Raw genomic sequence first — 8,182 nt, forward strand, 5'->3', positions numbered from 1 at the left:
TGCCCCAGCCCCTGCCGTGGTTTATGCTGGCATCACCTTCTCTGTCTGCTTAACGTAGATTACAAGAGAGATCTTGCAAGAGGTGTGTGTTGCCTTGAGGCAGCGTGTCAGGACAAGAACCAAGAGCAAGAATCTCAGCTGCCAGCCGGGGGATGAAACTGGTGCAAGATTTTGCTGATTCAGGTGCTGGGCTGGCAGCATATGATGGCCACCTCGCTGCCCTCTGGATCATCTTCTGTCCTTTCAGTCTGAGTTGTGGACTGCTGGGGTTTGTGCACCGCTTCTAAGGATCTTCTAAGGGTGGTCGGTAACTGAGGAAAGCAAGTCTCCTGCCTGGAGGCTGAAATGGATTACAGAGAAGTCATCAGACCCTCTGATTTTATTCCTAGGGGAAAGGAGGAGTGAAGTGTATCATAGAAGAATGGAATGGCTTGGGTTGTTAGTACCCTTAAAGCCTACCCAGTCCCAACCCCCTGCCATGAGCAGCGCTGCCACCCACCAGATGAGACTGTGCAGAGACCCATCCAACCTGACCCTGAGTACCTCTGGGAATGGGGAACCCACAACTTCTCTGGGCAGCCCATGCCACCAATGTCTCACCTCCCTCTGAGTAAAAAATTCTTCCTGACGCCTAACAAATCTCCCCTCATTTAGTTCAAAGATATTCCTTCTCGTCCTATCACTATCAGACCACGTAGAAAGTTTCTTTCCTTCCAGCATATAAGCTCCCTTTAGGTACTGACAGGCCTCAGTGAGGTCTCACCTCAGCCTTCTCTTCTCCAGGCTGAACTAGGCCAGCTCCATCAGCATTTTTCATAGGAGAGATGCTAAAGCCATCTCAGCATCTTCATGGCCTCCTCTGGGCCTGCTCCAACAGCTACACATCTTGTGCTGAGGACAGCCTGTTACGCTGTTGCGTTCACATGCTTGTACACTTTCTCCTTCAGTGCTGCATCAAATAAGTTTGTGTATGACAACAAACAGGTCAGGTAGATCCATGTTATACACACATGTATGGTTGCAGGTATGCATAGGATACATAAACATGGGCTCTGCCCCGAGCCTAGACAAGCAGTATTTTTGAGCAAGTGCCTTTTACTTTAAACAGCAAATGCCAAAAACTGAAATAGGGAGAGAGAGGCTCGATTAGGGTAGACACCAGGCTAGCAGCTGTTTGGGTGCTGGTGGCCACGCACAGCATGCAGGGATGCCCTGGATGGATGGCAGCACCAGCTTGTCACAGGTACAGCTGTGTTTGTGCTCAGGATGTGTGCCTCAGCGTTGAGCTCGAGGGATGGGGACCATGCTGTTCTCCCTCTGTGAGACTGGTCAGGTCAGTAGGCACTCAAAGGCTTCCTAACTTCCATGATGCATTTGTTTTTCTGACAGCACTCTGGCTTGGCGTAGCGGGAGCCAAGTCCTCTTGAAGAGAGCTGCTAAAATAACATCAGTCTTGTAAAAACAAATATATACATATATAATATAAAACAAAAACAAAACATCAAAAAAGAACCCAGCCACAAAAAGCGCAGGTGTGCTAACAGCTATGAAATCGGCTGCAGGAGCAGACTTTCCTTTCTTTTTCCATCGCGGAGGGGTATGTCTCGCAGCGCAGGACGGACACGGAGCAGCGGCGCGCAGGGTCCTTTTGGAGCCTACGGGACCCCGAGAAAAGCCGAATTCCTTCTGGGAGGGCGGGGGGTAGGTGCTCAGTGATGGAGAGAAGGAAGGCGGAGGGCGGGGAAGGCACAGATCCGCACCGCCCTCCGCGGGGCCCCGCGCAGCGCTCGCCAGTAGCCGCCTCCGCTTCCCAGCGCGCCCCGAGCAGAGGCTCAAACTGAAAGTAAATTAAAAAAAAAACAAAACGGAACAACCACACAAAACAAAGCAAACTCCAGCAAAGATCCGCAACAAAACAGCCCCAACCCAACAGCACAGCGACGGGGTACCAGGCGGGTGAGTACAACAGTGGGCCGCCCGGGCGGAGGATGCTGGAGCCGAGGGCGCGGGGAGGCCGGAGCTGCAGCCTCCGGACAGCGATGCGGGACGCGACGGGACGGAACGGGAGGGGAGGGAGAGCTGGGGTGTCGAGCCCAGGGGCTGTCAGGAGGGGCGGCAGGAGTCCGGTGGGAAGGTTGAGAGGGTGTGGTGGAAAGTTTGGGAGGGCGTGCCGGGGGCTGCCGCGCTGCACAGGACGTCGGGAGGTGGGACGAGGTTTCCAGCGCTGCCCCTCAAGTCCCTCGGGATGGTTCGAGGTGCGGGAGCTGTGCGAGATCTGTGCCGCTGCGGCCAGGGCGTGAGCAGGTACAAGAGCCAAACCCCCTCTGCCTTAATCTGGGCTATCAGTATTTCCCCTTCCTAGAATCAAGAAGATTCCTTCGTTTGTAACTGGGCAGGTGGGGTGGGCTCTCTGTAAATCATCAGAGCCCTACTCCAATGCGGAGGTGGAGGTGAACGCTACTATTGACGCTGGAGTGCGTCAGGTGCGTGGCCGAGTGGATCTTCACCACCACAGCTGTCGGAGTGCAGCTCCTTCCCCTCCTTCCTTTTGCCTCAATTCGGCAGTAGCACAGGAAGCACTGAAAGAACAGGGCCCGGAAGATCCCACCTGATTTCAGAAGCACTGACCTGGCAGTGATGCTCTTTAGTCCCCTCACAGAATCTTTGAAAGCAGCGGTCCCATGCAGAGCTGAATTTCCCCAGCATGGCTTTATAGAAAAGGCTCCTTTGTTGGTTGGATGATGAGAGACAAACTCCTGTTACAGTGGAAGCAGAATCAGGACCAGCTTCTGTTTCTAGATGCCAGCCTCACAGGTGTGGGAGGTGGTGGGGAGCTGTGGGACCTATCTCTGTGAAGGAATTCTGGAGTTTTGAGAGTGAGGTTAGCATGCAGGGGAAGCTGGTACACACATGTGGAGAGAACACAGTCACATATGTCTTCTTGCAGAAGAAATGCCAGGGTTAAATTCCAGAAGGACATCACTGAAAGAGAAGTATAACAGTTTACTTTTTTAAAAAAGAGTGTTCTGCTTTCTGAGTATTCAGAATATCCAAATTTTCAAAATAGGATCCTATACCTTGAGTGAAAAGTCTTGACTTTATCCTGTGGGTTTTTTGTTGTTGTTGTTGTTGTTTGTTTGTTTTGTTTTGTTTTGCTTTAACCTGTAACTGGAATTTGTGCTTCTTCCAGTTGTCAGGAGCAGGAAATTTTACTCAGTAACATCCAACGTATGGTGAAATGATCTGTGAAAACTGAATAAAGAGTGTCACTGAAGGGGAATAGTCACTTGAGGACAGACAACCTAGCACAGATGTAGATTGCAGGGGAAGGGGAACTTGTTACACATTGACATGTCTGGATTTGGAGAGAGTTTATGTGCTGTGTAGTTATTTTCTCTGTGCACTTGGTGTGATATGCTGGGGAACAGAAGACCCAGAAGAATGTTATAGTGAGTCCCAAAGCCAGAAGTTGTATGTCTCCTCCAGCAGAATTTCCTGGGCTTGCCAAGGGGTGGGAGATCTTACATGGCTCGCCTGTTGAAAAACAGCACAGTTTGCCACCTGAAGCTCAGTAAAGCATGTTCACAGAGGGCAGAGCCAACAGCGTCTCTCTGCACTGCCTGCATGGTGAGGGAACATGTGAGGCTGCTCTGACAGGAGGCCAAGTCCAGTCTGAGCAGAGGCAGAGTGCAGTGTGCGCGAGTGCTGTTTGTGCAGACTGCTTTCTGATTTAACTAAGGGTTAACCAGGCTTGGAACAGTGTTTGGACTTCTGCAGAAAGCTGCAGGTAGACAGCAGGTTGGTCATCAAACTCTAGGAGCACTCATGATTGATGCTATACTCTTTTTCACCAGTAGTCCCTGTGAAGCAGAATAAAGATGGCATGGGACAGTGCAGCAAAGGCTGAAGGCTTCAGACACATTGGTCCTGCTGACGTCTCACTCTGACTACCTTTGGCATCCTGTGGGCCTGACAGTGCAACAATGGTCAGGATGAGAAGGAAGAGGCTGTGGGCATCTTGCATCTGCTTCGCAGCTTTCTTTTTCCTTGTGGTACTGCTCCAGGTACAGGGGCAAGGGCAGGGGGGAGTATATATATGGGCATATTCAAAATGTGACACAGTTCTGGAAGATGCGAGGGATCATTAAAAGCAACAAACATGTTGTGAGAGGAATGTTTGAAGACAATCTGTCAGCAGGATTGACCTGGTGATGACAGCTGACTCTAGAATTGACATTACGTAGGGAGCTCCTTGGCCCTTGGAGGAGTTCCTCAGAAGTGGTGCACCACGCCTCACCATAGTGCATTGCCTCCATCTAGCACTGCCTTCTCAGTTTTCTCAAGGCAGTGTGTTTAACCTGGTGAGACAGGGGGATATAGCTGGACCTATCTCAGGCTGATATGGCAGGCAGACCAGGATTTTGTGGGCTCTTGTAACCAGTGATCTGAGCAATCAGTAAGCAGGCCAGAGGCCTGACTTAGCATTGGCCATTCTTAACACTGGGAATTCAGTAGATGGTCAATAAAAAAAATGAATGAGGAGGCATATTGGAAGGGCTGCTCTTGCAAATGCCTCCTATTTTATAATGCTGTCCCCTGCCAGTGGCAGATGTTGGTGGTACAGCAGTAGAGACTGAAACTTCCCACGAATATCCCCTTACATTTTGCTGCTGTGCAACAGATGGCAGCAGAGGGACATTCTGACATAACAGCATCTAACACGGAAGTGTACATGAAGCAGTGATGTGTACGTACTTACAGGATTATTTGATTTATATTACTGCACTTACATCTTACCAGATTCCTAGACAAATAAGCCTTATCCCCAGCCAGCATCCTGTCTGCTTGCCAATGTGGGAGTGTTTTCTGTATTCTCTGTGCAGCTGCACTTTGCACAGTTGACTGTGTGTGTTGTCTCAGCATCCTGTGTTGCACAGAGCCTATTTAGTCTAGTTACAACCAGTGTATTTTACTAGACAGTAAGAGTGAATGACACAGCAAACAGTAAAATGAATGCATGCAGTAACACTATCAGGGAAGATAAATGTTTCCAACCAACTTAATATAAACAATACTTTCCTTCCTTCCAATATCCTCCTTCAGAGCCATCCAAAAAGTGGAAGTGCTGTGAGCCAAAGCTGTCTGGTGGGTCTGAGTTCCATTACTCTTGCAGTAATGTTCCTAGGGTGGCATTAAGCACTGCCTGTAGAGATGCACATGCAAAAAAGGCCATCCATATGGTAGCAGCAAGCTCTTGCTGAGGTTAAGGGCAGCTTTCGTGTATCCTGTGGGATCACCTCAGGACACTTGTACCATGGGGACTACCTGTAGAAAAGGGTGGTGATTTCACAAATACCAGAACTGCTGAAGCCTGATACTTCTCTCCCATGGCTGATGGCAGACACTGTTGGAGGCTTCTCCTATGAGTGGAGGGTTTTTAAGGCTCCTCATAGGTTTTTTGATTTATAAATGATGGTTTATGGCAAGTCTTTTACTTCTCTGCATACAGATTTTTTTTCTTCTTCCTAGCCATGAAGCTGTAGTTAAGTTTTCTTTAAGACTCATCTGCATCTGATATATTCAGTCACTGATTTAAAAATAAAGAAGCATGGGCACATGAAGACCTCGTTTTACAGATGATTTCTAGAAGAAACTTAGCTACTGTGTGGCTTATTTTGAGAAAAAAGCAGAATTTATGTTGTTCAATCGTGTGTGACATGGCCATATCTCAGTAGAGAAATTTATTTACTTCCCCTTCCTTACCTATTCAAATTGAAGCTCTCTCTCTATTCTGAAGTAAATCACCTGGACAGTGTTTCAGTGAAGTGTATTCACTTCTTTAGCTGATAAAAATTTTACAGAGGCCTACTTACTACTTGATGCTTGAACTCGAATGTGTCAAGCAAATGTTCTGGCTAACAGCAGTGATGCACTGTGATATGTTTGTTTTTTCCCCTGAAGGTTATCACTGAACTGGGCAATTCAGAGAGTAAGACAGCAGCAGTCTTACACAGTGGCCCACTGAAGCCTGATGAGAGACATGCTTCCCAGCTTAAGAAGAAGGAACTTTACAGCAACTTCGGGATGGAGCCTGATACAGATCACTACCCCATCCTGCTCTGGTGGTCTCCTCTGACTGGAGAGACAGGGAGATTGGGGCAGTGTGGTGAGGATGTTTGTTTCTTTACTATTAACAAGAGCTACCAGCACAGTCAGATGACGAGAGCTTTTTTGTTCTATGGTAAGGAGCTGTTTCTTTCTAAGGGAGAAACTTTCCCTCCTATCATTTTCTCTTAGACATTAAATATTCTAGGTGGAAATCGCCGAGGAGAAGAAAGTTTACACAGCTCACTTTGTTAAATTTTGCCTGGTGCTGAATCCATTATCAGAGGTCCAGAGACCTTTGCAAAAGTACTCAGAAAAGTGATGATCCACAGGATGACTGTTCCCTTGTCTCATGCTGCTTTCCAGTCACACATGCTCCTTGTTTATGGCAGAAAAGATCATTTCCTGTAGTTGCCAAGTCATGAAAAGAGTCTGAGATCAGGCTGTTTTTCCACTCTTCTAGCTTATCACCTCCAGCAGAAGTTCTGCAAGGCCTTTGTTGCACTTGTGCAAGTCTTTTGTCTTAAGATAATGCCCTCGCTGGTAACTGTGCAACTGCCTTGCCTCATGTGCCGAGATTGCCAGCAGACTGTAAAAGGAAAGTACTGAAAGAAATGTATTGATTCCACACAGGGAATGGCAGCTAGACCAGCCTGCTGAGCTCTTCTGGCTCTGCTGCCTCACTACTTCTCACTACTTGTACTGTAACAACAAAACACAGAAGAGGTATCTTTTGAAATTAGTCTTTATTTTCTTATTTTTCCTCATACTATTGCAGAGAAATATAATAACCTTAGGTGGAAAACTAACAACAAATAATTTTCTATAATTGGTAGATTCAGCTCCTTTGTCTGGAAACAAAACAAAACAAGAGTCCTGAATCTTCATTCATTAGTTCGGGACACAGGTGAGATGGGAATAGAGGGAAGGGGGGGCCTTTTATGGAATTGTTAACAGTAAACCCAGAAACTTCTCATCAGTGATCTTTTCAGAGCTTGAAGTAGGTCACCATTGTCTGCTGATAAAACAGTGGTCAGGCATGAAAGCAAATGAATAACAGCAAGGGAATGAGAAGCTGACCCAATTAAATACACGGAAAGCTAGGTCTGCATCACATGAAAGTTGTGAAGTCTGGTATTTCTGGTCTCTGCCAGCGATTTTGTTTGCCTACTTCAGCAGTAAAATTACAATTACTGTTCACTTATAGCAGTGATGATTTATTTTAACAGGACATGATTTACTTGCTGATTTTTAAAAGATTATTTTTATTGGACTAAAGACCTTTCTTGTAGTTTTTCTAATGATGCTCTCTTTGAACTGCATATAAAAGCGTCAACGTATTCAGAAGTGCTACTTGATTTTAGACTACAGTAAACACTCTCAATGTGCCAGAATCTGCAAAGAAAAGGTGTCGAAGGTGACAAATAATGCTGTGTCAACGCAGAAAAGCGTACCACCCCCCATTCCTTAGATGCAGTTAACTGTGGGCCTGCAAAAAGGGAGATTTTGGCATTCCAGAATTTCCAACTGAACAGCCTACTGAGTGAAAGAAACCTTAAACATCTGCATGCCCATGCTAAGATTAGATTAGGGCACAGCTTTACATTCCAAAGAAGCTCATTCATTCCCTCCTAACATTTGGTCAGTGAACTTGTCAAAAAATGAATGACAGAATGAAAAGAACATTATGCAAAATGGGGTTCAGATGTTTTTTACCAGAACTGCACTGCTAGTAACAGCTGCTTTTCTGCAGCTTGTCTCTACTTACTGTCCTGGCCTGGGAAACCTGTGGGTGTGGACGATGACTTTGTCAAATCTCTCTTCTGGAATCTGAGATGTGACAATCACTTGATGGGTTTTATCTTTATTTTGGGGAGGGTTTCCAAACCCTACTTTTTCAACATAGCATACTCACAGAGTTTTGCTTGCACCAATCACAGAATCACAGAATCACAGAATTGTAGGGGTTGGAAGGGACCTCTAGAGATCATCGAGACCAACCCCCCTGCCAAAGCAGGTTCCCTACACCAGGTCGCACAGGTAGGCGTCCAGGCGAGACTTGAATATCTCCAGAGAT

General features: G+C 46.8%; 1 long non-coding RNA gene across 2 annotated transcripts; it reads left to right on the forward strand.

Annotated features, from left to right (window-relative positions):
- The first annotated feature begins 1,542 nt into the window (after positions 1–1,542).
- On the forward strand, positions 1,543–8,102 carry LOC100544371. 2 transcript variants are annotated; one of them, XR_004162132.1, is made up of 4 exons: positions 1,543–1,956; positions 3,855–4,064; positions 5,962–6,241; positions 6,942–8,102. It is a non-coding gene; the product is annotated as an uncharacterized LOC100544371 (long non-coding RNA). The 2 variants fall into 2 exon arrangements; XR_004162131.1 differs by having other exon boundaries at positions 1,562–1,956; positions 5,962–8,102.
- The last annotated feature ends 80 nt before the right edge of the window (positions 8,103–8,182 follow it).

This window comes from Meleagris gallopavo, chromosome Z, assembly GCF_000146605.3.
Source record: "Meleagris gallopavo isolate NT-WF06-2002-E0010 breed Aviagen turkey brand Nicholas breeding stock chromosome Z, Turkey_5.1, whole genome shotgun sequence".
NCBI classification, from domain to species: Eukaryota; Metazoa; Chordata; class Aves; order Galliformes; family Phasianidae; genus Meleagris; species Meleagris gallopavo.